The sequence below is a fragment of the Vidua chalybeata genome, chromosome 4 (genome assembly GCF_026979565.1).
Source record: "Vidua chalybeata isolate OUT-0048 chromosome 4, bVidCha1 merged haplotype, whole genome shotgun sequence".
NCBI lineage: Eukaryota > Metazoa > Chordata > Aves > Passeriformes > Viduidae > Vidua > Vidua chalybeata.
Genome location: NC_071533.1, coordinates 12750559 through 12777739, shown reverse-complemented (window position 1 = coordinate 12777739; position 27181 = coordinate 12750559).

The following is a 27181-nucleotide window of genomic DNA, read 5'->3' as shown; positions in this document are numbered from 1 at the left end:
TCTAAAGGAGTGTTTTGAACAGTGCTCTGAAACCTACTGGACTTGGTGTATGACCAGCTGCTAAGGAGATTAAACTCTAGAATAGGAAACTCCTGGATCCTGGGAGCCTTTGGCCTTGGCAATAAGAGTGACCAGGAACCTTTCTGTGAATAAAAAGGACTGCAAGGTATTTTTTCAGTCTTCCTGATAGCTGAGATGGTGCCTTCCTCAGACACACCACTGTTTGCTTATAGCTTGCTTGGTGTTTTCTCTTGCTCACTTTGTTGAGGGTAGAATAGAGTCATGGACTCATATATTAAACATCAATTGTTGAGCGCTCAGGACTTAATTCTCTACAAACTTTAAAATCTACTTCAGAACTAGAACAATATAATAAATAAATAGTTTTTCAGTGTGCATACAGGGGCAGCTGAAGCTGGCTATGTTTCTTTCTTACTCCTAACTTCTGTTAGTGCTTTGCTTAGTAATATTTACTGGTGCCAGACTGATCCATTTTATAGGGACAGGATGCAAACAGTTCTGCTAAAACAGAAATCTCTACCAATTGGTTAAAAAAAAGTCTTTTAAGATGTCTTTTGAGTTATAGAAACCTAGGGTGTACTTTATTGTACTGACTTGTATTTTTTTGGTGTCACTGAGAAATTTAAAAATTATAACTTCTGCATTTATCTAGGTTTCATGTTTGTTGAACTCTGGTCTGTGGCTTAAGGGTTGATAATTTTGTATTTTTGAAGAAACATCTGTGACAAACCAGCTGGAGCTTATGGATTCATTCTTCAGTAACTCATCCTGCATATGTTCTGATGCTACAGTTAATCTCCTCTTCACCCTGATATTCCAAGCTTTGTTTTTAAGCCCAAGCAACTCACTGTACACTGATCTGCAAGGATTTCCAAGCAATAAGGCAGACTAAAACACCTTACATTTAAAATTATTTTGTAATACACGTGCACATGTGTCATGGTTTAGGAATGGTATTCTCCAGTTTAGTATTTCTAGTAAAACCCACATGCTGTTCCCCTCCACCCTCCAGTTGGAGGCATAAAAGGCAAAGATCATGGGCTGAGATAAGAATAATTTACTGGAAACAGCAATGAGATGAAAAATGCATCGTAACAACAACAATCATAATAACAAAAGGTATAAGAAAAGAAACATTTCACATGGGGACACCTCCCTGATAACAGAAATACTGGATGGCTCCCTCTGCCGCATTTTCTCAGCTGGATGGAGCCCCTTCTTCCTGAAGAAACCCTTTTTCCCCTGCTCCCAGCAATGATATGAGGTGATACATAATGTCTTCTGTCCTGGACATGCCCTCTCCTACTGCAAAAATTAGCCCAGTCCTGGCTGAAATTATGACACCATGAAAAAAATGTGGCATGACATAAAAGTATTGCAAGGCTTAAAAAATCCTAAATGTCTTTTGGATTATACAGATGAAGGTATGGTGGGTTGATGGGTTTTGGTTGGTTGGTTTTTTTGTTTGTTTGTTTGTTTGTTCGTTTTGGTTTTTTTTGTGACCTGCTCTTCATTGAAGTTTTCATTTCTATGATCCAATGCCTACATTTGAGGTTGTCACCTTTCAGAAACTTGTATACAAAATTTACCCAGGAATTACCCAGAAATGCAGAATGCAGTATTCCACCTGCTTCATTTCCAAAACTCTGTGTCATGCAGAGGAAGCTCAGGATTGCGTGTCTGTCATATGCTGGTACTTGGAACATCAAAATTTATGTGGCTGAGGAATTGGTCTGAGCATGCATGTTTCATACAGACCACAGCTTTTGTTACTGCTGTGCCAGGGGTTGGCATAATAAGGTTAAGATTTCCACTTTGACATAAGCAGTGAGCCCCAAGTCTGTACTCAAGCAAGGGATTGTGTATAAATACTGCAGAAGTTCAGGCTCTGGCTCAGGTCTGTGTTTCAAACACAAGTTAATGCATGTGAAGTGATCCCCTTCTTGTGGCATTGATGCTCAGGATACCCTAAAGATCAAACTTTTCTTCTTTATGTCTTGATGAATATTTAGGACCTACACAGCCACAGGCAGTAGCTTGGCTTCAGATCTTGGGTCAAGAAAGGTTTTGGACTTATATGAACATCTAAGTTACTGAGTTATTGAGCATGTTTCTTCCCAGGAATTCCAAGGTGTAAGGATAGCTTCATTTTTCAGCCTAAAAGGCTTATTTGCAAAATCTTTGTGAAGTCTTTTGTTTGTGATATGTATGTGTTTGTTTGTTTTGGGTTTTTTTTTGTCCTTCTGAATGTGTAAGTGAATGTTACATTGTTCAGCAAATGACTCTCTCGTGATCTGCTTACCCTTACTTGTTCCAGGTGTTTAGGCTTTGAGATATCTGTGCAGTTGGTGTTGGTTGTCAGCTGGAGGTACAAGGACTGATCCTGAACTGATAAGGTTGTCTTTAAGTGGTGATTTTGAGGGGATGGTCTAGGCTATGTTAGCTGTGTCCTCCAGGGTAGCATTCCTCTGATCTAAAATACATCTCCTGAATGTGTTTTTGTGAGCTGAATGGTGATTTGCACAGAATGAACAGAGAATGTAGCTTTCAGGTTTCTCATGTGGCCAGTTTCTACCCGTGTATTTTTGTTCCTTCTTCCTGTTAAGACAATTTATACTTTCTGAATTTTAGGCAAGTGGCTCTAACGTGGGATGTTAGATGCCAAAACGTACTGAAAAATTGGTCAGTGATTCTTGTCATTGATTTGGTGGGGATGAACTTGAAAGGTTTGATGGCTTTGTAGGATCAGATAAATCTGCAAAGAAATGTTAATTATGTCTGGTGATGAATCTTTGTTTTTCTTCTATTACTGGTTGTAAGTGATTGTACTTGGCCCCCACCTTAGTGACCAAGGGCATGGTATTGAGCAAAATAGAATGAGGTGGCTTTGATTTGTCTCCAAATGCAAATAAAGTGTTTGCTTGTTTATAGGCACAGCCTGATTAATCAGTGAATTGACTGGGATTCAAAGAATGTGAGTTTTATTAGTGACTTTTCCAGCATCAAGTACAATGGCCTTGGCAGCTGAATTGACTTCCTTTTGTAGATTGAAAAATTGAGACTTGAAGAAGCAAGTGACAATGGCATCCTTTCTGTAAGTTTTGAAAGTAAATCTGAGCTACATAAATATTTATAAAATAAGTGAAAATGACTGTTGATATTACCATAACATTTCCACCTCAAATTGTTCCAGGGAGTTTATAATGCAAGGATTTAAAACAGTTTTATTCCAGAGCTGCTTCTTGTCCTTTGTGGTGGTAGAGATACCTTTCTTTCTATCCTCTCTCCGTGTCTTAAATACTACCCCTCAAACTCCTCCAAAAAAATTAGGGTTGAGGTGGCTTATAGTTCTGATCCTTCCAGTGGATATATCAGTTTTTTTCACCCGTTTCCAGGGTGCTTTTGTTTGTGTTTGTGTGTGTGTGTGTTTTTTGGATCAGTGGTCTTTTCTTCTGAAGTGAACTCTGCCGTGAGTGCGTTTTATGGCAACTTGTCCATTCCTTATGTATCAATGTTACTCTGTGAGCTCCCAGCTTCTCTGTCAGAGGAGGAACAGCTTCTCAGAGCAAGCCCACAGCATTATCTTTGAACATATGTTCTCTATTAAGTGAGATGAGGAAGTCACTTAGTTTTCCTTCCATGTGGAGGTTAAAATGGAGGGCTTGTCTAAATACAGATTGTGCTAAATTGGGAGTTTATTTGAACAGTATGTCAACATTATTAACTTGAAAATATATACTAAATTGATAGGTTTCCTTCAATTACCTCATCTTGAAAGCTGTTCTCAAAAAACAAGCAAGCAGTTCCAAAGTGATTTAATCTGCCTGAAAATGAGAAAGTCAGATGAAAGCACATTACACTTTTATTATAATGAGCGCTAGATAAACTATGTCATGTCTTTGGCCCATTTTACTTCTCCCTGTTCAGAAGTAATAACACATTTTGAAAATGGTAGGTATCCAGGTTCTCGGGTTAACCTGCAGACATGCTAACGTTGTCCTAAACTTTGGGCACAGACAACACATCGGGTTGCAGAGGGAACAGCTTTTAGCTCTGACCATTTTGCAACAGGTTATGTGACTGGGATCCTGGATCTCACACTGTCACCTGGCTGCACTGACAGATATGTAAGGTGGCAGTGTGAAAGCTTCATATGTGAAATGCATTACACAAATATCTCTAAGATTTCCTTGCTTTTAGGCATTATTTGGAAGATTTTAATGATGTGGTATATACCAAGAAAGCCCACTTTCTTTAGCATTCCACACAATCATAGACATTTTGGCAGCATTCACTCAGCACTACTTATGTATGTGCCACCCTTACAGACTCAAGAGCTAAAATTAGGGGCTTTCTAGATTACCCTATTGCAAAGGAGAATCTGGGAATTTCTAGGGAAACTGAGCTGCTTTAGCAGAGTTAATGAGAAACATGTGCCAAGCCTGACTTTCTTCAACACAGCACATAAACCAAGACAGTTTCACCATTTGGAGCTTTAAAACTTTCGGTAAATAACCCATTTTAAGAATCCACTTGTTCATAAAACAAAGGGAGAGCTGTGCTGTTGAGTTCTGGTGTGGACATGAGTTTCTACCCAGAGTTCCACCTGGAAGGAAACAGCTCCTTACTGACCCATTCTGGACAAGAACAAGTACTGCCATAGTAGGAATTGATGATCTTCCTGACCTAGTTCACCATTTCAGCCCTTGATAGAATGTGAAAGAAATATGACATTTTTACATCTTCCAAACTACTCATTTTCACCCTCTCCAGTGACTATACCCAGGAACATCAGCATCCAGAAGTGGTGCTTTCTGACAAAATGAATGTAGGATGTCACAGTTCTAGGCAAGCGCCAGCTGTCTGGTGAAGGAACAATGCAAATGTACCAGTTTTTGTCCTTTTACTTCAAAAAACAAAAATAGCAGGTCTTGACCTACATGAATATTGTGGTCTGAGCAGCTTCTGCAGATGTTGATTAATCATTTTTCTGTTATTCTAAATACTACATCCTGTTTGTAATTGAATCTGCACCCTACTGTTAAAAAGACAGCTTTATTGTTGTACAAATTAATTAGAGTATAGTGAATCTAGCTGAGATTCCTAAGCATTTAGGCAAAGAAATCTAATGATGGTGCCTTATCTAATCCTGGTTTGTCATGCAGGGTACAGACACCTTCTCAAATGGAAGACACTGCAGGATGTTTCCTTCATAATTTGTTACTGTGCAGAGCACACAGTGTGAGTAACCTTCTTAACTGCAGCTAAAGGATGTGGTGGTTCTGAGGTGTAAAACTGTGACTGGCATTGGAGATAGTGGTTTGGATAGATAGGAATTTGGGACACTATTGTAAAACATGGCAATTTGGTTTTTAATTTTATTTTTTGGTCAAAAATAGCTTGGTCAGTGAAAGGCTTGCAGTGGGCTCATCTAATATCACTGGCAGTGTATCTGGCCTGATAATGTGCAGAGCACATCTAGGGTGCTTAAACTGCTGAACAGGGACTTGTTTAGAGGTTATAGCTGGATGAACAAAAGGAAATTCTTCAAAGTGCCTCTGGATTTTTGTGGTACTGTATTTGACAAAAACGAATATGCTTAGAAATCCTGAGAACCTGTGATCTGAATGTCAATGGAAAAGAGTTCACTGAAGTCAGAGCATCTTCTTTACTAGAAACTGCTTTGGGATCTAGAAGGTGCAGAATTTGGACTTGAAAGAGCAGTTAAACAACACGTGACATGTCACAGAGCGTTTTCTAGTCCTGCTTACCAGGGTGTTGTGTTTCCAATAGGAAGCTGTAAACCCAGACAGTTGTACTCACATCTCCTTCCCATATGCACAGTACATGGGAATATATTTTCATCTTGCCAATTATTTCCTCACACTTGGCATTGGGCTACTCATCTTCAGCATCTCCTCGTTAGTCTGTGTGATTCATCAGTTTGCATTGTCCTGTTTTATGTGGCAGCTTGTCATTAAAGATCTCAGTGATTGTCACTTGGTTCCAGCCCACCAGCCTCTGCTCTACGTCCAAATTGCAGCTGAGCAGTCACAGCCTCCTTCACTCTGAAGTGTGAAGGAACTGGGTGGTGTCAAGCTTTTCTTCTTACTTGTTCTGTCATTGCTTTGTAGTAGTTATGTCTCCCTCAAGTGTTGCCACTCTGTATCCAGTGATTCTCTCTTTGCTAAAAGTGTACAGGAAAACTGAGATGGAATCAAATGCTATGTTTACTTATTTTCCTCTCTTAGGATTTATTGTTGGTAGCTTCATGCTATATAACACATGAAAATAAACACAGGTTTGTATCTCAAAGAGCTTATTATGCTTCTTCTGTAGAAATTATTCCCTGGGAAATCCTTTTGGGGTCTGCCTTTCTCTGTGTTCTGGAAGTTGGTACGTAAATTTAAACACAGAAATGTAAGAAAGAAAGAACCATTGCAAGCAGGACCTAAACTATGAAAGTCTTTGGAACTTTACATGCATATAGCTGTGATGAATGTAAACTTATTTTGTTGCAAAATGAAGGCTCATCTTATGGCACATGCTGTATTATGCCTTTACAAAAAAAATTCATGCATGTGTTTGCTTCCCAAGCAGCAGGGCTGTAGCTAAAGACCACCTGATTAAAAGCCTTCATCCTGCAATTCCCAGTATTATAAATCATAGAGCATTGTTTATATTGACTCCTTGTGTTTCCTGCCATGTGTCCTCACATGCAGATGTTTTTTATCATTTATTGCTAATAGTGTGTGTGTCTTAAAGTTTTCTATACTTTTTTTTGGCACTTGGTATGTTTAAACTTTGCCAGTGTAGAATGGGGATCATTATGTACCTTGAGAGAAATGAAACATCCTTGGGATAATTTTTGGTTTGTTTTCTCTGCATATGCAACAGCCTTTTGCTGTTCTAGAAAAAGTTAGAAAACTTTCACTGGATAAAATTTCTGCCTTGCATTTCTGTATTAATAATGCAAGCAGAAGATACATGCCAAGTGTATTGGGAATGTGTGACAAAGCCCTAAAAAGGACCTGTGGAAAGTTCCTGGAGGCTTTCCCCATGTCCAACAGCCAATGCCAGCCAAGGTGGGCCCAAGGCCGAGCCCATCGGTGACCGTGGTAGTGCCTCTGGGATAACAGATTTAAGGAAGGGAAAAAAGAAACCCTGTGAAACAGCAGCTGCAGCTGGACAGAGGAGGAGGAATGTGGGAGAGGAACAACCAAGGTCAGAGCAGAAGGAGGGGCAGAAGGTACTGTGGGCAGCAGACCTGAGATCCCCCCTTCAAGTCACATAAAGAGTAGCAACATGAGAGAAAGCACTGCCACAGAGCTGGTTTGCTTAAGAACCAAGACAAAAGGGAACTGATTCAGCTGGAACTCCATACCTCAAGTCCTTTGTGTATTAAAAAGGGTTCCTTATCAAGACCTTCAAAGGCAAAAGGCACAGGGAGTCAGATTTTTCAACTGTTTTAAGTGACTATAGGTACAGTAGTGGTGAATGGATGAATAAACTAACTGCATGTGGTTAACTGGTCTGAGTCATTTGAAGAGCTGGTTGAGAAGATCTTTTTGAATGAGTATTAGGGGAAGGATAAGGAAGATAGTTTTGAAAGAGTATACAAAATTTGGATTTTTCTCCTTCCTCCTCTTATTTGGAAAATAACTGTAGGCAGCTGGTAAGAAGTCCTAGCTGAAAAGCTAGATTTAAGAGAGGATTTTCAGAGTTCATTCCCTTAAGAATAGAAAGCTAACCAAAAAACTTTCAATTGTTCTTACAGAAGGGGGAAAGGCTGATGCCCAATTAATGTTTTTCTTCAGCAGTTGCTCATATTAGCAAGAACAAAAATCACTCTTCTTCAGGGTAATGGAAAGTCAAAATGAATGCTCAAAACTCCTGTAAGTGTCCCTTAAAGTCTACCCTTTCTGCTTTCTCTCTTCTCTAAGTAGTCTTCTGAAAAAAAAAAAAATACTCAATTTTGTGTAATAGTTTTATTTTTCTTTATCTTTTGGCAGAAAATGGCTTTGTTGAGGTGGTGGTGTGTGTGTATGTGGGGTGATGGTATTCCATTTTGTTTTCCCTACCACCATCCAAGTCTTGTAGGAACTGGTTTTGACTTTGGCCAAGAACTTCACAGCTGCTCCTCTTCTTCCTAGTGTGTTCAAAATAAGTTGTGAAGACTTTTAATGCCACACAATGAAAAAAGGCCCCTGAATGCTAGAGAACATATCCAAACCTTCTCTCTTACCTGTCAGTCTGAATGGGTGAATGAACACATGCTTGTGCTCCTTGTTGAAATTAATCTTAAAGCCCTAAAAAAGGCACAATTAAAATTTGTTTAAATTCCTGACTTCCAAAGAGATACTTGAGTGTTTTATAAATAAGGTTTTGTTATGAAACAGCTGGACTGTTCTTGTGAGCTGTTTCTGGCATCCTTGAGAATTTAATTCCAAATTGTGAGCTTTCTTTTCTCTAGAGCTTGAAAAAGAAACAAAAAGTTATATGGGTAAACCAACAGCACATCTAGGATGGATCCATAGAGATTAGTAGGCTCAGAGTTAATGGTCTGCAGTTCTTCCAAATAAATAGTACTCCCAAATGTGGACCACATTTAAAAAGCACCATCTGATTTTAGTAAATGCTGGAGCACGGTGTGTAGCAGGAAAGGTTGTATTGTGCTGAGGGATTAGAATTTAGGATTCTCCTGGATTTTGATGTTTTCAAAGCTACTCAATTGCCTTCATTAGTGCTTTCCTTTTCCAATTGCTTCCGCAGCAGCAGGAGCATGCCAGAGCCTCTCTTGTTTTTGCTGGTGCAAGTAGTAACCTGATTCTGTCCTTACTCACCACAGTGCTTTATTGTTGCAGTTCATGTGTTTTAATAAAAATCCCTTATAGTAAGCAATAAACTATCTAAGCTTCTGACTTATTTTCTTGTCAGTCCCTTCCTGGGCACAGGGAGGAGGTTGAGGAAGAAGGGTTTAAGGATACCTGCAGTCATGCAGCAGCAGCATATAAAATGCTGCCAGCTGCAACAGATGTGCTTTACACCTGCTAAGCCCTTGCTAGCAAGCTGGCCTGGCACCCTCTGGTTGTGTAGCAGGCAGGAGTACAGTTTGATCACACTCTAATTTCAGTTTTAGACAATCTCAGATTTTATGGATGATGTTTATTAAGTGAATGTCCTGATCAAACTGAGCATCCTGTTGTCTTTGCGGAGCAAAATTCTCCGGTATCCAGACTTGTGACTTGAAAGACAAAAAACCATTTTCAGTGTAAAGGCTTCACATACTCTAAATTTGGAAACTAAGTGGATTCTATATGTACTCCTTCATGTATCTGTACGTATATGTCCAACTTTCTTTTCCCGGAAGAGTAAGGGGAGAATTGTTCTGCTCCATAACATTTTTTTCTTGTTAGGCTTCAGAGTGTTTGAAAATTAGTGGTAAAAGTCAAATAGGAAACGCCATGTAAAACTGTAGAAGTGTCATCAGTAAATCAATTACTTGCTGCTAGGACAGAGGAAAATGGATGAGATAAAATATGGATAGATCTGAGAAAATAACATGGATAGGTGGAGGGAAGCACTTGCATGTGAAATGATCAGACTGAACATCTTTGGATCATCTCATTTTTAAGAAAAACATCTGTCACACAGTTTCACACTTATGACATTTTCTTCTATCTTTCAAACTGTTCTTAATTCCTCACTGCAAAAGGGAAGTTTCTTATTAGATGGAGTGAATTTAATTAATGCTTGTCTTTGATGAGAGCAGCCTGAGGTAGTGCAAAAACAGAGCAGACTCATTGGATTCAGCAGACCTACCGTGTGACCAGCTGCCAGAAGTTGGACTAGGGAGTCAAAGGGAAAGGCTTGTAATCAATTTAGAAAATCATATAGCTGGGCAGGGAGAGAGGTGTTTCATTTTTAATTTCTACATGGTGATTTGAAGGAGACAGAGATGATTCACGTGAAGGGAATTGATTTTTGTCCCCCCCCCTTCTGAACCTAAGTGAGCTGAGTTTAAAACTGTTGAAGGATTTTCTGTGAGATGTTCACGCAGCTCTGGTGGTGACAGTATCTTGGCTTCAGTTCTGAATTTTGTTCTAAATTTAGGATTCCTCTTTGCCTCTCTCTTGGAAATGTAGTTGTTCCATTCCCTGCTTGGTATCAATAACAGTCTGCCTCCCTTTAGCATAATTTCTGAACTCAATAGTTGCACAGCGTGTGAATCTCTTTATATCTTCTGTGACTATCACCATGTTGTGGACATACATTCTTTTTGCTTTCACAGAAGCAATTTACAATACATGAATCCTTGTTGACACTTCTAGGCAGGCAGAGAAAAGAATATCATAACAGTCTCAGCTCTGAATCAAAGAAATGTTGTCCTTACCACCTCCTACCACATTTTGGAAACTGTTTTGTTCGAGTTATCAATGTTTCTGATGTTTTCTTGGCCAAAAGTAAACAAAAATCAGGAAACCTGTCAGGAGGTCCTGTCTGAAGGACAGATAAAGAAATTAAAAAATAATAACAATTCATCAGGTCTCTTATTAACATGTTGCTACAGATTTATATGTAGCTGCATCAGCACCACCAGCATTCCTATTGTGTGAAATGGCTTGTCTGCCTTCAGAAATTATGAAGAGACAGCAGGCAGAAAGACAATAGATCAGCCAGAATGACTACAGATGTTTTTAATCTGACCCTGTTATTTATACAGTGTCATAGGTATGCATGTTGTTTTATAGATATATAAAACCATGAGAGTTTCCTGTCCTGAGGGGCTTACAACATGCAAGATTGTAAATTAAATCCTGCAAGATTTCTGGTCATCCTGTTCACTGCCCAGTGTGTATAGCTTATAGCAAATGCAATATGGAACATCCCTACTTCTCACTGGCTGCATGTGGAAGGGCAAGAAACACATGAGAGAACTGGTAATGGATCTTCAGGGCCTCTAACAGAGAATTCCAGTGTATGAACAGAGTTAGGATTTGCTTTTGTCCTGTTACTTGCTGTGGAGGAGCTCAAAAACATGCCCAATGTTTATTTCAGCTGTGTGTGTGTCTTCATGTGGAGCACTGCAGGGTGAATTTAAGAACTGTGGAGAGGAGAGACAGCTGAATAATTTCCTTACTAATGAAATGAGATGACCATTTCAGAAGCCTATTCATAAGTGGGTTTTAAGGTCACAAAGTTATAAACCAATTACATGCTTTTTACTAGCATTTTACAGCTACTGGTCTGGTAGAATCCATACTTTCAGAATATGTCTGATGGAGATTTGTGCACTTTGCACTTTAGTCTTCCTTCTTTGTGCCATGAAATGTTGACTGGAAAAATTGCCTGTGAAATTTATTCTTCCTTTAATGTAAGTTCTATGTTAGGAGTGCAATCTGAGAAGTGATTTTATGGTCTCTACTACTACATGGTTAGGAAAATCTTGACTCCTGATAGATAAGGATAATTTTTCTAGTCCTGAATTCTGACCCTAGGAAGGGTCAGTATTGACCTCATTACCTTGTTTCAGGCACAATTCCCATTTTTCCACACTACACTGAGTGTGATTTATGTTCTTCAGAATGTCTCCATAGGATAAAGACCTTGATTTTTTTTTCAGTTATTTTTTGATTTGTGGAGGTCATAAAAATAATTGCCTGATATCTTTGACTATATAAATACATCTCCTTCCTACCTTCAATTTTATTTTCCTTTTCCCATGATATTCCTCATTTTCAGGATTTGAAAACAACTGTAAGACAGAGGAAAATGGGAAAAAATCTGGAAGTTGGAAGCTCAGAAAAGAGTTAAGTGGGGGTTTTCCTTGCTATAAAATTATTGGGCAGAAGCCAGGTGCATGAGAGCTAGAGAAGAGGAATTGCACTGTTTTTCTGTGTGTTGTAGTCTGGAGGAGGAAAAATGAGTGGAGCTAAAACAGGGCATGACTCCAGGGAGGGAGTCTTTTATGACAGCTTTCTGGGAGAGTGGAAACTAGGAGAAAAGATGGCCAGAAGAATGTGCATGAAACATGTTTGTTTTACTTAGCTCAGACTGCTTCTTAAAAAATTTAAGCTAAGTTAATTAGCACTTGCAAAATGCTGCTTGAAGTTGCTGAACTGCTTCCTGTCTTTGGGCTAGTTCATTTAGAATTAGCCAGTTCCAGGCTGAGATTTCTAACCCTGACTGAAAAAAACCTCAACCTGAGTTAATGGGCTCGTACCCATCTAAAACACCTCTGTGCCTCCCCTCTGAAACTCAGAGCACTTCTGATATTCCCTTCCTCATTTCACACTGCAGCAGGCACAGGGGCAGGGATACTCAGAGATGGGGAATGGCTCCCACACAAACTCCAGCTGCTTAACATGGCCTCCTTAGGACTGGGGAAAACAAGGCTGTGAAAAGAACAGGACAGAAGACTCTGAAATCCTGGGTGGCATGGAAAAGGTTGACCAAGGAGCAAATAACCACATTTTCTCATAGCCCAAGGACTGGAGGAGCATCAAGTGACAGCGAGGCACTAGCAGGCTGGAAACGTTCCAGGATGATGATCCTGGGATACTTGTTGCCATGTAGTAGTACAAATGCTTTTAGGTAGGCTTGGGCTCAGAAGTGATGAGGCAAATGGAATCTCATGAGGTTGTTTTGAAGGCAAAAATGTCCTTTCTGTTGCAGAAGGTGCCTGAAGAACTGAGAGATGTGTTGGTGTAGTATCACTTTGTGCTCGCCCTCTTCTTGTGCTCTTTATCCAGATATTTGCTGTTGGCTGTAGCCACAGAGAGTCTGGCTCAGTGTGGCCATTCACATAGAACAGCAGGTCATAGGCAGAAAATATAATATAAAATAATCACTTTGGGACAGTACAGATTTGCTTTTGGGTTCTCTTAACAGGGTGTAAATACTTGGGATGCTATTTGGATACAGTTGAATAGCAAAGTGGTTTTGCCTTTTAGAGCTTTCCTTCTTTTAAGCTGAAAGAGAGTAATTGCTAAAATCTAAGGCTATTCAGGCAAAATTTCATTGCTGAAAAGAAGGTTATGCATGCAAATCTGCATGGTACACATGTTTGGTTTGATGTCTAAGTAAGTTTCAAATGTGTATCCAAATGTTAAGATGCTGGCAGAGATTCAACCAGGCTAATATCAAACTTCAGCTGTTGCTTCAACACACTGGATATGTATTTTGCCTAATTTATGTTTAGTTCTAACAATGGCAAGCTGTGTTGCCCTAACTGTAGTTTCAGAGAAAGCTGTAGTGTTTTATTTTTTCTCTTTCTGTTTTGTTGTTCCAGAAAACAGTGAAGTTACTGTGAAGGTTCTGGTCTCTGTAGAAAGTTAAATTTATTTTAAAAATCTTTTGCTTTGGCTTTAGATTTATAACCTTTGAGCATAAAATAGGGCTATTGAGTATGTTCATCTTGGATCTGATTTTTGTGTTGACATAGCCAGTCTACTATACATTGAAGTACTCGACAAGCAAAATATGTTCGTATTTTAAGATAGGGCCCAGACAAACATGACTTCTGCAAATGTAAATCATGATGGTCACACCACATAACTTTAATCACTTCATTTCAGGGGTTGCATTTTGCTTTAGGCTTATGGAGAGAAAGATTCCTGTAGGAATCCTGTGAACCATCTCTGAGAGAAGATCGAAATGGGTCTATCCTCTCAGATGTGTCTCCTCTTACTATGTGTATATAAGCACTTCTGTAGGAATATCACAAAACCTTCTTTCCTTTTAAAAATAAAATTCAAAGTCCCACTGAGTAGCAAACTAGGTAGTAATTGGATGCTTTTAGTGAAAATCTTAGTACCATATAACTAAATTGTGCACCATTGTAGCAGATTGCAGTTCTGCACCATAGTTCAGCTAACATTTGCATGAAGTGCACAGAATTGGAAATATGTGTAAAGTAAGAGTTTCTTCTTTTTCTTAATGGGAAGCGAGGAGGAAGACATCCTAAAATTTTTCTTATCTAGTGCAGTAATCTTAAATTATCTGAATCTAAAATTAAAATCTGTCCTGGTTCTGTCCAGGGAGTACTAAATTGGAGAATACCACTCCTAAACCATGACAAAATCCTACAAGTCAGTGGGAAGGAAGAGAGATTATGAAATACACAGAACATAATCTGAAGCAGTAGGAAATCAGAATAGTGAAAATTGGATGTCTCTGTGGTGTATAAATCTTTGCAGATTTGTCTCAATTCCTGGAACTGCAGAGAATGCCTTGACTGAAGACAATGATTAAGAGAAATGTAGCTTCAGAAGGCATGTGGTTCACCACCTCCCTCAGGAAAGCTTGGTATCAGTAAAGAAAAAAAGATATTTCAATTGTATTTTGGAATAGGACATTCTGTTCTGTGATACAGTGCTGTGAAATCATGGTATCATGATAATCTGGGCTGGTGTTTAGTCTGCACTCTGCTGAAGACTCCTTTCTGTGTGAGAGAGAATTCAAAACAAGTAGGTCTTATAATTTTGTGTGTTTAAAAAAAAACAAGTAACACTTGTGTTGTGGTTCATGGCTGTAAAGTAAGGAAAAAGAGAACGAATCCCTGGAAACCCAGGGTTATTAAAATGTCTTCCATGTTAAATATTCTTCTCTATGATCTTAATGCCCAGGCCATTAGCAGCCATGGGAATTTCAGGTAGATACTCCAGAGTAACATATGTTGTTTAGTTGTTTGTCTGCCTTTAAATGGCAAAATTGAAGAGCACAAAGGATTCTAAAGTCAGGAACACATAAATCTGTTACACAGGACAAGTTGTGGGTCAGATCCATGTGTGTTCTGAGGGTGACCACCAGTGATCTGAGGAATGGAGTTTAAAATCCAGTACATCTGTGAAAACTTGGTTTTCTGAGGGACAGGAGAGCGGGGAAAAAGTGAAGAAGCAATGAGAAGGAACCTCTGAGAAATGTGTGTCATTATATACACGTATCACAGTATCAAGGTGCTGTGGGCACAGCTTCATTTTAATAGGATTTGATACAGGAATGGCAGCAGGGCTTGTGGCAGGTACACTTCCATATGTTTTCCAGATGCTTTTTAGAGTCAGTGGAGATTGTAGGTGTTTCTTGCAATTCAATTAAATTTTTTTTTTTCTTCCTCATTGCATATAGTCAGGGTAATGCTGAGGTGCCTTCTACCTGCAGTTGCTTAGCCTGGCACAAAGGAAATGCAATAATAGTATGCAGAAAAAAAGAAGAAAAGATTTAATCAATTTACTGGGTAAATTCTGTCTTCCATTAGTTGAAACAAGTACTAGAGCAATTAAATGCCCACGTCCATGGCCAGTGTAGAGTCTTGTCTGTCTTTCCAGTTCTTCCCTTTGGGATTCCCAAATTTGTGCTGGGTTTTGTCAATTAATATCTTTGTATTGAGCGTGACAATTGCTATTGTTATTTCAGGAGAGAATGTCTCATAGCTATGCATTGTTAATTCTCTTGTCCCACATGATCTCCCAAAGGGAACTTGAAGTTACAGGTGCACATCCATGACGGGAGAACAAACACTTTAATATGTTAATAAAATGAAAGAAAGGCATGAGAAATCCAAATGACGTGGCATTCACGTGGCTTATTGAGGTAAATTTTTTTCCCCAAAGTCTTCACAAAACCTTTGATATTATTTAATATGTCTGCTAGCACAGACAGCCTTGTAAAATTAAGTGCTTGAAAGTTAAAAAGTGACCAGATGACCTTAACCTATCATCAGCATTTGTGTTCTTTTCACAGATTTTGATAAATTGTACTTCTGAACTTTGCCTACACGTGTTGTATGCTTCAGGTATACTATAGAGGAATGCTTCTTCCTTGTAAAATCTGCTAGGGTGGCTTTCATCCATGGCCTAATTCTAGGATAAACTTTCTCAAAGATCCACAGAAATAAATATAAGGAAAAAACACAAAGAGTGGACTTCTTCTATAGCTGTAATTAAGTAGTAAATCACAGGAAAATATTTCTGGTGTTTGATAAAAGAAGTTATATTTAGCAGACTGATTTTTACTGCTGTTTGCTAATAATACTATGTTCAATTTTTAGTTCAACAAAGCTGGATAAGAGACTGTGGTGCTAATTTGAGTTGAGTATTGAATCATCAAAGCTGTTCTAAAACCAAATGAAGCTCAACAAATGGCTTAGTCTTGCTTGCATATGGAGCAGGGAGGAGTGAGAGAAAACTTACCCACCTAATTTTGAATTCATTGTTGTCCTCTTGCACAACTGCACATCAGGATGGAAAGCTTTAATTCATTTGCTTAACTGTCCTCTCAGTTATGGGGGAAAACAAGCTGCATGCAGTTCCCTAAAGCAGTATGTAGAATGAATTATTCACCCAAAGAATAACTCTGGTTCTGCATTCTGCACACTGACAAAACCAGTGCTGGGTATTGCTGCTTGTGGAATCACACTGCCTTTTGTGTGGCAACATGTGGAATTTTTCTCCAGCTCTACTCTTAAACTTAGTTATCAAACAAAACAATACCACAACCACATGAACAGACCAAGCAACTCTGTGTCCAGCAGGTCCATAGCTAATAAAACAAATATTTAGACCAAATTTGTTTCCAACCTGCTCTGGTTAGACCTGTTGCTATCTCAGCCCTTTGAGCCCTGCATTGGGCACCACATAAGGCTGTTGTGGTTTAGGAATGGTATTCTCCAATTTAGTGCTCCCACTGAAACACTTCTAACCACATGCCCCTCACTCACTCCCTGTCTCTCTCCCCCTGAGGTGGAATGGAGAGGACAATTGGAGGCAGGAAAAGCAAAGATCGCTGGTTGAGATAAGAAAAATGAACTGAAAACAGCAATGAAATAAGAAACAAACAATAACAGCAGCAATTTTAATAACAAAGTGTACAGTGGGTGAAAATTCACATGTGAGTCCTCACCACAGCTTCTCTGGTTGCCAAAACTAGAACACTTTGGTTCACAAGAAGATACTTTGGCTATTGCAGAATTTTATTTCCATTTTTAAAATATTTCACATTACTTTAGTTTTACCAACAATAGTATTGCAATAACAGACCAAGGGAGAAATGACTGTGATGTAATTGTAAGGGTTTTGCATACATTTTCCCACTCAGATCTCCTCAGATCTGAAATATCTGGTTGAAGATAACCTGAAGGTGACATAGATGTCACTTTATGCACTCTATCATAATTGTCATGTGCTTAAATTATGTGGTATTTTTTTTTTATAAACTTTTATGTTGTGATTTGTGGATGGTTTTGAGAATGTTTTCCATAGGAGGAGTTTGTTCATCTCAAGTTGTCTTGCAGATGTGATGAATGCTACCTGTGTCTTCAAAGAGGAATAAAAGGAAGTTAGGTTAACTATATAAGATGACTGGATCATCTACTCAGTTATGTAAGTTAATTGCACTGCCTTTATAAAAACTGTAAAAGCAGTTCTCACTCCACTAGCAGCAGGACAAACAGACCCTTGTTTCTTACAGATATGCTTGAGAAGCCAGAGTTTTTGGTGTCTGGGAAGATGTGAGATCCAGCTGATACTTTTTTGCAGATAAGATGACTTCAACCCTGCTGCTGTGTGGGCATTTTTGCCTGTCTAGTAAGGCAGGGACAAAAGTTACAGCCTTTCTCCCTGTTGAAGTGTTGAGACTCTCTCTTCTCAGTTTAACTGTCTGATATCATAATGCTTGATGAAAATCACTGTCTTTGAGGAAATTAGTTTATTGATTCAGAAATTACTGGTGAGAGAGAGATAAGGATCATTTATTTGGGAAGACTTGATATAAAAAGTTTTAAGGTAGTGAAGATCAGAGATAACTATTTTTAGTGCAGGCTTACAAAATAATTCTGTTTTTCTTCATTCCTTTATAATATAGGGAAGTTCAAAATGTTTAAGCCTCTTTTGGGTATGTTTTTCATTTGGTGTTTTGATTTGGTTTCTTGTGTTTTTGGGTTTTTTCTATGTTTTGGTTCTGGTCTCTTTTTAAATTGTAGATCACCTTTAAAATACATTGCTTTGCATACACTGGAAGCTATAACATCCATCAGGATATGCTTCTCATGTGAAAATTGTGTGCTTTCATTCTTTTCATAAGGTGAAGGAAAATGGCTTTTCTTTTTCTGAGTGTGACACAGGCATTTCTCCTTGCCTATTGCTTTGGAAAGCTTCTTCCTTGTCTTGAGCATTTCCCACTTTTTTTAGTAAATACTCAAAGCATTTTAATTGAACTGTGCTACTGAGTCAGTCCCAAATTACAAAAAAACACCCCTCTTTAACTCTAAGCCCTTCTAAATGCTTCCCAAAGCATGTAGCTCTGAATTAAAATCAATGCAAGGAAATTGTACAATAGGGAGAGGGAGAGCCAGGGAAATAACACCTCTCAATTTGTGTAAAGTAAATTAATTAGTGTAATATGTAAGATAAGAGGGAAAGGCAAGTTCTTCCCTTTGACACTGGAACCTCAGGATAGAAACATCCTGAGGAGGAACTTGATCTCAATTCATGCTGATAATTAATGCTCACATTTTGCTCTTTCTTAGAAACTTATTTTCCCCTGTCTTGCATTAATCTTCCACTGAAATTTTGCTTCAATATGATTTTTAAGAATAAAGAGGGAATAGAAAACATTTCCTTTTCTTTTTTTTTAGTTACAGTGTATCTGAAATAGCAACAATTATGTTACAGAAAACCCAGTCTCAGTAATATGAATAACTGAATGAAGGCATTCTTAACACTGCTGAACTTAATTGTCATGTAGGAGCATAATATTAGCCAATTCCAATTTCTTCATCCAGCAAAAAGGATATATGCAGCTTTGTGTGGGAAGAGAATATAGAAACAGCCTAATTTATCTTGCAGTAGGAAAACCTGACTAGAAGTTGATTATGTCAGTCAATGCTAATGATTCTGTTTCTGAAGATTAACTATGAGCAAAAAATGATAGTGCAGAACCTTATTTGAACTCCAGTTCCCCCTTCATTTGTAGAAAGAGATGCTGTGCTGTGGACCTGTGCTAAGTTTACTTCAACAGTTGGATGCAGTGAGTCACACTAGATGGAGAGTTAAGAGGCTCCAGGATATTTCATCCATTCATGATCCATAGGTTATATCCATTCTGGCTTCTTGATGGCATGTGACTTATGGGGAGCACTCCTGTGAAATCCTCTTTATAATTGTTGGAGAGTAGTATGAGCTGCTGCTTCCAGCCAATGCCATCTCTTGGCTGTCAGCTCTCCATTCCTTTCATCTCTAAACCCAAATGTTCCCAGCTTATCTTAAGTGGCGACTGCCTCCAAGAAACACTTTTTCTCAGTAAGAATTCCAGTGATAATTTTTAGTGACTTGTCTTGACTGAAAGGAGTTGAGGGAAATAACAGTAGTACCATTTTCTTCACTATTTCAAATATTAGCAGGGGAATTTTAAGGATGGTGTGAACTGGATTAGTACTTTATGCAGACCTAAGCCACGTGCTGTTTGGTGCACATTAATATCATTACATAAAGTGTAACATGTTGCCGTCACATAGATAATGGGACTATAAATGAGTAGGAGAATCAATAATCAATAAATGTGTAGGAGAATCAAAACCATAATTATATACACGAGGGTTTTCTTCAGGCCCAGTCAGAAACACAAGAGCCTGTACCAATTCAGCTCCTGCTGTGTGTCTATTCTGTGTCTGTGCTCTCCATTCCTTGGCCTCCAGATCTATCAGTTTATTTCTTTTGATAAAATAGACTCTGAATTTTTTGATAGACAGTTAGCAAATATGCAAGCCTGTGAAATTACACATTACGGATGAATGCAGATGGCTTTTTAGGTTTCTTTTTATCCAAGATCCATATATTGAAACAAAGTTGATGTCCCTGCCATTGCTTATCATCATGAATAGTCTGCAAATGACGTTGTAAAATACTTTTACATCACAAAACCTTATGTGTCAGCTTTCATATTTTCTGCTTGGTATCAGAAAGTATTTCTTCTGTTGCCATGTTTTCTACATATTTTCCATCTTGGCATAATTCTATTAATCCCATGATACAGATGTGAGCATCTTGGATCAATATAAACTGTATTTTTTTTTCCTTTTCTTCATATCAAGCTATGCAAAATGAAAATCAAGAGACTGAAAATAGAAGCAGTGGGAAGCTGTTGACAGACAAATAAAAGAAAGCATTTTTAGGTGATCCAGGTTATACCAAAAGAGGCCAAGACTTGGTGTGCAATTACAAGCAATCATCTGAATTTTTTCCCCACTAAAGAAAGAGCTTGCTTTAAAAGATTACAGACTCATGCCTCACAATTAAAAGAAAATAATTTACTTTCATCCTTAGATAATTTTGTCTCAGTTGCCAGTCACGTTTCTAATGTAATTGGTAGACCCTTCAGTCTTGTCAGCTTTCAAAACCTTTTATTACTGTAGAAAAGCAGCTGACTGTTTCTGGAAGTAGGTAACTGAGTATTTGACCTATATTATCTTTACTGTACTCTTTGCATTAAAAAAAGCTGAACCTCATTTAGTTGCTGAGGAATTCCAGATGCAGAGCTTTGGCATGGTGAATGTCTTTAAAGAAAGAATGTCTCTAAATTCAGAGTTTGGTTCTTTACTTCCACCTACCAAAAAGAACAAGTCTTTCTTGCATTGACTACTTCCAACAAGTAAGAAGAGCTGAGTAAATTCTTCATTGAAACTACTTGTTTGTAAAGGAATGAAAAATGGAGAATTTCTCTATAGGGAATTCAAAATATAGGTTTTCATTTTAAGCAAAACTCATAGTCTTGTGTATAATAATGGGAGGAAACAGGAAAATTTGTCAAACTCGCCTACCTGAAGCTGTGCATTGTGACAACTGTTTTTCCTCAGTCTGGGAATATGTGTAAAACAAACCAATGACATGGAATGTTGTTCAGCTTGTAGAGTTTGAAGCTGTCACAGGTGTATGCTTGAGTGTGACCTTAAGAACACAAAGAACAGCAGGGGATCTCCTTCTAGGCTTTTTCTTTTTCCCACAACACCTGCTGCTAACACCAAGTTCATTCCAGAGTAAATTCTTGTGGAAGAAGCACTCTCTTGTCTGTTTTTAGCAGGATCCCAGGAGCTCAGGCTGTCTTGGCAACAAAAATAATCTGGATATAGGTGAGATGGCTCAAGAACAAGGTGGTTGGATATCTAGGAGCTATGCTGTGAGTTTGGAGGAGTTTGCAATACCAAATAGGAAGAAAATGAGGGTTGAAATCCTTATTTTAAAATGATGTGTGATTTTTAAACTTTCTTTCAAATATGTTTGAGTCTCATATTTCCCAACAGATATGGGGATCTTATGGCATATTTATATATAGACTTGCAGTTCTGGTTTTGTGTTACCACCAGAGACGAGGTTGCTGCAAACAGTGTTGGCAGAGAACCGGGATGTAAAACAGGGAAGGATCCTTTTCAGAAATTTAACCAAATTGAAGTAAAGCTGAGCAATTCTAATGAAGAGAACTTGTGAAAAGCCTTTTAAAAATTTTATATTTCTTGGAATGGTGCTAATGGGAAGGCTCTTAGATTGTTCTAGAGCTTTCTCTGGTTTCCTCTGTCTTCTGTGCGACTCATCGTTACTAAAGCTTTATTAAAGGTGCTGTTTGAAATTATTTCTGATTTAAGGAACAGACAAAGCTCATACCCTTTTAAAAATGTTTAATATTTGACAAGCCATGTTGAGTGTATACCTTATTTGTGGATTATGACTTGTAATTTATTTTTGAACATGGTATATACAAAGTTTTTATTAATTTATCACCAGTGAAGCTATGCATCATTGCACATTTAAGTCCAGTGGCTGGTGGTGCTGCTTTGTTTTAGAGATCCTGATGCTTACTCCACACTGGATATCAGCACTGGATATGTAAAGGTATCTTTGTTGGATTGTGGAAACTCGACATTTTTATAGCTTAGTTTATCTCTGTCTTTGGTTTGTAATGCTATGAAAGCCAGCATACCTAGTGGGGGGCACACATACATTTGTCTGTATGTATTCTTTTTTCAGGGGTTTATATTCAGGTACACAGTGCTGTTGTTGTCTCAATCACACCTTTGCTCCTTTTGGGCTTACTATGCAAATAATTGTAAGAATGGGGCTTACAGTTGATGTGAAGTGTATTCTTCCAGGTTATTGTTAAAAAGAATTCAGGATGAGCAGCACAAAATCCAGCATAATTCTGAATGAGAGTACCTACACGAGGATTTAGTGGTTTAAGTATTTTATTAGATTAATTTGGATTTCTGAGCATACTTAGATAATTGAACTTTCTGGCATATGCTATGAAATAATTTCCTGCCAATTTCAGTACTGTGGAGCTTTGTAACTTGAAGATGTTTATATTTTTTATTTCTTTTGCCTCTTAACCACACTACCAAGTAAATTTTGATACTACTTGTTGCTTCTCAACTCACTCCCATGTGATAACTCTTAGCCACTGTATTTTAGGTGGCCGGAGATATTAATAAGCTCCAACAATTTTGGTCACCTCAAACTTGTCTTGATGCTGCAAATTTCTCTCAAGTTGTGTTACTTTATCAGAATGCCCTAAGTTTGCCACTGCAACAACTCAGCTGGGGTGTAAATGCTTTGACTGCATAGAAAAGTTGCTTTTATAAAGTTTCTCTTCACATGCTGTTAGCTAATGGGTAGCAGCTAGGACTGTTGTTGAACAGATATGCTCACTGATCTGTGTGGTTGTTTTCAGTTGGTGTTAACACAGCACAAAGGCTGATGAGACATTAAAAATAAGGTCTTTCTTTGTGCTTTTGGATGACCGTGCCCAAGGTAATGATTGGTAGGTTTCTAGAGGTTCAGCCAATTGTTTGGCTGTGATTCAAGGACTTCAGTGATGTGTTTTGGAAACACATTTCTATAACAGGCACGTGCTAAAAAAATCTCTTTCCCAGTGCTGGTGCAGGAAAAGGAAACAAGCCACAGTGATTCTACATGATCTCTTTACATGTAAGTTCTACTGTGCTGCTTCATATACAGTATTGTTCACAGAGGCAGCTTTTGGCTTCTTTTTTAAAAATCCCAAAGTTTTTGGTTTCCCAAAGAATAAGGCTGTTTTGTTTATTTGTGCTCTGTATAAGCTTATGAGGAAACCAATGTACACACTATTTCCTGACATCCAGGGCAAGTTGTCCCCAAAGAGGCAAACAGCTGAGCTAAAGACTGTAGCTGACGTGGGAGAGTCTTTGATGTGACAGCACCGTGGCTGTTAATGACACGTTTGCTGCTATTCTTGCTGCCCTGAAGGATTTTTTGCTGAAGGTGGGAATACAGTGCAGGCAGTGAGAATTAGAGGGCTGCTGGTTCAGATTGCTGGCTCTGCTTGTAATATTGCTTGGCATAGCTTGTAAGGAGATCTTTTGTATAACCTGAAGTTTGTCTCTGTCAGCTCAGCTGCAACTCCCTTGTCTCTGGCTGCAGTTCTTTATTTGGTATATGAAGAGCAGAGATTTGAATTATGGGGAGAGGGGGGAGGGAGGGATGTGGGGTTTGTGGCAGGTGGAGAGAACTTCACTGTGCTGGCAACAAGGAATTATTATCCAGGGTTAATAATCTGAAACATTAGAGAAATGGTCACTGCATCAGGTTCCAGAGAAATGAAAAAAGGGTTGGCTTGAGACATTTTTGAGCCACCAGACTTATATTCAAAGTGCCTTTAAAACATTTACTCCAATGCTCATTTTCTCCAGGCTTTAAAATGGGGCTGTGGATGGGGGCGCTGGTTTGATTCGCAGAAGCAAAGGTTTATCTGTAAGCAGTGCTTTTTTTTGGTGAGCTATAATATTCAAAAACTAATCCTTTAGGGACTGCCAGTGGAGAATTTGTTCAAAAGCCTTGGAGCAAAAGCTTTAAATGAATTGCAAAAAGAAGGAAGCCTTTTGATGTTTAAAGAAGTTTGTCAACATGCTCTCAATGTGTCAGGATGTGTGTCTCTTCCCCTCACCCTGCCTCTTGTTGAATGTCCTGTTGCTTGATTTTGTGAAATAAAGCTGGGCTGTGCCTAGGACTGGGAATAAGGTTGGTTCTTCTGGAATAAAAGACATTTGTTTTTGTAAAAAGGTATATTCACATAAGAACAAAAAGTCCTATGATAGCCGCTTTTGTGAATGAAAAGTTAAAGGAATAACCAAGAACAAACTCTTTTTGTTGAGCCTGTTGAGAGGTGCCAAAAAAAAAAAGCTAAAGATGAAAGGAGGAATATGAATAAAACTTATTTTATGTTACATTTCTGTCAAGTTAAACCACCTATGACACTGAATGCAACTTCTCATTTTGAACATTGTAACAGAGCAAACAGCAAAGCTGTGCTTGGAGAGGCAATATTCTAAATGGCATTTGCAAGGACAGTCCCTTAAGCTCACAAGTTTTACACACATGCACACAGATATCCAAGCATGTCACTGTGGGCTGCTTGTTCATGAGCAACCAGGAAGTTGCTTTTCATGTTCTTTTTTTCCCTGTTCTGCTGGTGGGGCCACCTAAGAAAGCCTCTAGTCCTGAGTGGCCTCTTCTCTGGACAGCCTTTGGCCATGGCATGGTACAAGTGTTTCCATTAAACTGAACCAGACCCTTTGATCTCACACACAGGATCCAGGTCCTGCTGCTTTTGGTGGAGGCAGTCCCTACTCATATTAGTCCTTGGCCTCCTCTGAGCTGTGGCATCCAGGTTTGCCATACACTGGGGTTTATTCCCTAGTTCTTCTTCTTTTTCCCTATAAAACTGCAGGTTGTTTCATAAACTGAAGGAGACTGCAGGGACACTCACCTACACATTCTGCTTTGCACACAAGTCCTATTTTCTTGGTGCAGACTACTCCCTTAGCCCTCTTTATCATCACCTGCAACTTCTCAAAATGGCCATGAGCCACGTGTTCAAGGGTGTTATGGACTGAAAAACTGAAAAACTACAGTTACCAGAAAATTAATATTTTATAAAAGAATTAAAGACAGTTGGATGCCCAAAACATTTGAATTTCAATTGGAAATATTCAGTCTTGTTAACTGAATGTAGTATTTTGCCAGATTTCTTTTAAATGACATAATGATAAAAAAACTCAACCTGTTTTCAAATGGCTGCATATTAATAGCTTCAAGCAGGTGCTCTGGAAATCATGGGAGTCTGTGAAATTTCAGAATGCCCCCTCTTCCCATTGAAAGCTTATTTCTAAAAAGTGCACATGTCTTTAGTCTGGTGTAGCAAATGTGTGAGACTATGATCTGTTTGTACTTCTGCTGTATTTGAGATTGGTATTTTTGTAAGGATTCATCTTGCATTTGTCTCAAGTGGAAATTCCACAAAAGCTTAGTCAAAGGACCTCTAAAACATAGCATTTTAGGGTCCCCAATGAGCAAAAACAGCATAAAGCTTCCAGGAAGAAAAACACCAAATAACAAGAAAAAGCTCTAAACTCTCTGAAATGTCTTTTGTCACCTGACCTGCAATTGCTCCAAAAAGCTGGCACAGAAAACTACAAAACTGCATTTCATCTGCAGTTACAGACTGATAGATATTCTTTGTGGCTGACAGTAGGCAGTGAGGCGTAACTTTTTTTTTTTTTTTCCCTATGGCTGTTTAGCACAGTAAGTAAATTTAGGTCAGACTCTCAGTCATTTGATCATATGCCTGGAGATGTAATACATTTTGTCTAATAGCCAGGGGAAACAGTCATTTAACCAAGTAACTGTTTCATTTCTTTAAGTGACTAATTTGATGGACAAGGCCCAGTTCACAGGAAAACAATAGATCCTACAATGGGATGTTCTTAGCCTGACCTTCCTGCCCAGCTGGATACCAGTGGGGTCTGTCAGCATGGAGATGTTTGCCAGCTTGAGAGAAGGGTTTCAGCATCATATCTGTGATAGTTACATCATGTAGTGCATTGCATCATGTGTCTACTACAAATAATTTGCCTCCCTCCTTTTCTGCCACAAGGTATCTGAAGTGGGGTACAAAGGAAGAACATTTAGTTAAAAGAAAAGCAAACAGTTTGCTTTATCTTTAGTTTCAGAAGAGCAGGAGCTTGTGTATTTTTCACCCTTCTTGATGCTGAAGACTGAATTCAGCACTTTATTGCACAGCTAAAACAGCAGGTGGATTTAAAATGAAGGGACAGCTGTATGGATGAGCTGCTGTATAAGCAGATTATAAAATATTCAGTTTGTAGAGGTGGAACTTATCTACCCTCAGTAAGGAACTCTCTGCTGGTTGGTATTTGACAAGCTCAGCCATCATCTCTTGAAGATAAATGTTGGTATTGCTATTGTAGCTCTGATTAATTCCACATTGGCCTCTTTATCATCAGGGTTTTGTCTCTTTGGAAAGGTTTAGTTTATAATGGAAATATATTTTGCTGGTCTACTTTAATCATTATAAACCACCTATACTTGTAGTTTAGCGCTGTCAACTGAACATTTCTAATTATTCAGTACATCACTGTGGATTCATCATGTTCTTCTCCAGTGGCACAATTCCTTTCCATTTGATGATGACCCAGGAGAGAGAATCTTCATTTATATCTAAAGCAGAAACCACTAGAATTATTGCTAAATTGGATACTTTTATATTCAAATTTAACTGAAAAAAGACTTTTCACTGCAATTTTTAATTTAAATAAGGCTGCACAGCTAGCTTTGCAAACTGTCATAGATATTTGTTCAGGCAGAAAAAGTGTTCTTGCTCTTGTAGTACCACACCTTTTATACCAGGCTCTCGTTGATCTACCACATTGAGGGAAGGTCTTTACTGTACCTTGATCTGGGATGAAAGTTTCTGGCAATTATCTTTTATTCTCTTTTTTCTTTAGAGGATAGTATGTGCAGGATTTTGTCAAGTACATAGCAGCAAATAAGCATATTTAAAATGATTAGTCCCAAGGACTGGAAAAAAACTTATGTATACAATTCAGCTTCCAAAAATATTTGTTTTAAAACTCAAAATTTATTTCACTGTTAATCATATTCCTTTCTTTCACTGCACTTTCACTTCACACAGGTTCTTAATGGTGTTGCTTTAATTTTTTTTTTTCCCATGAAGGTGTCATGATCCTATGTGTTAATTTGCCCATGGTTCCAAGTTGTGTTAGACTGCCTGTTTTATCTTCCCGCCTTTTTGGTCAAATCCAAAAAGCTGAGCAAATAGG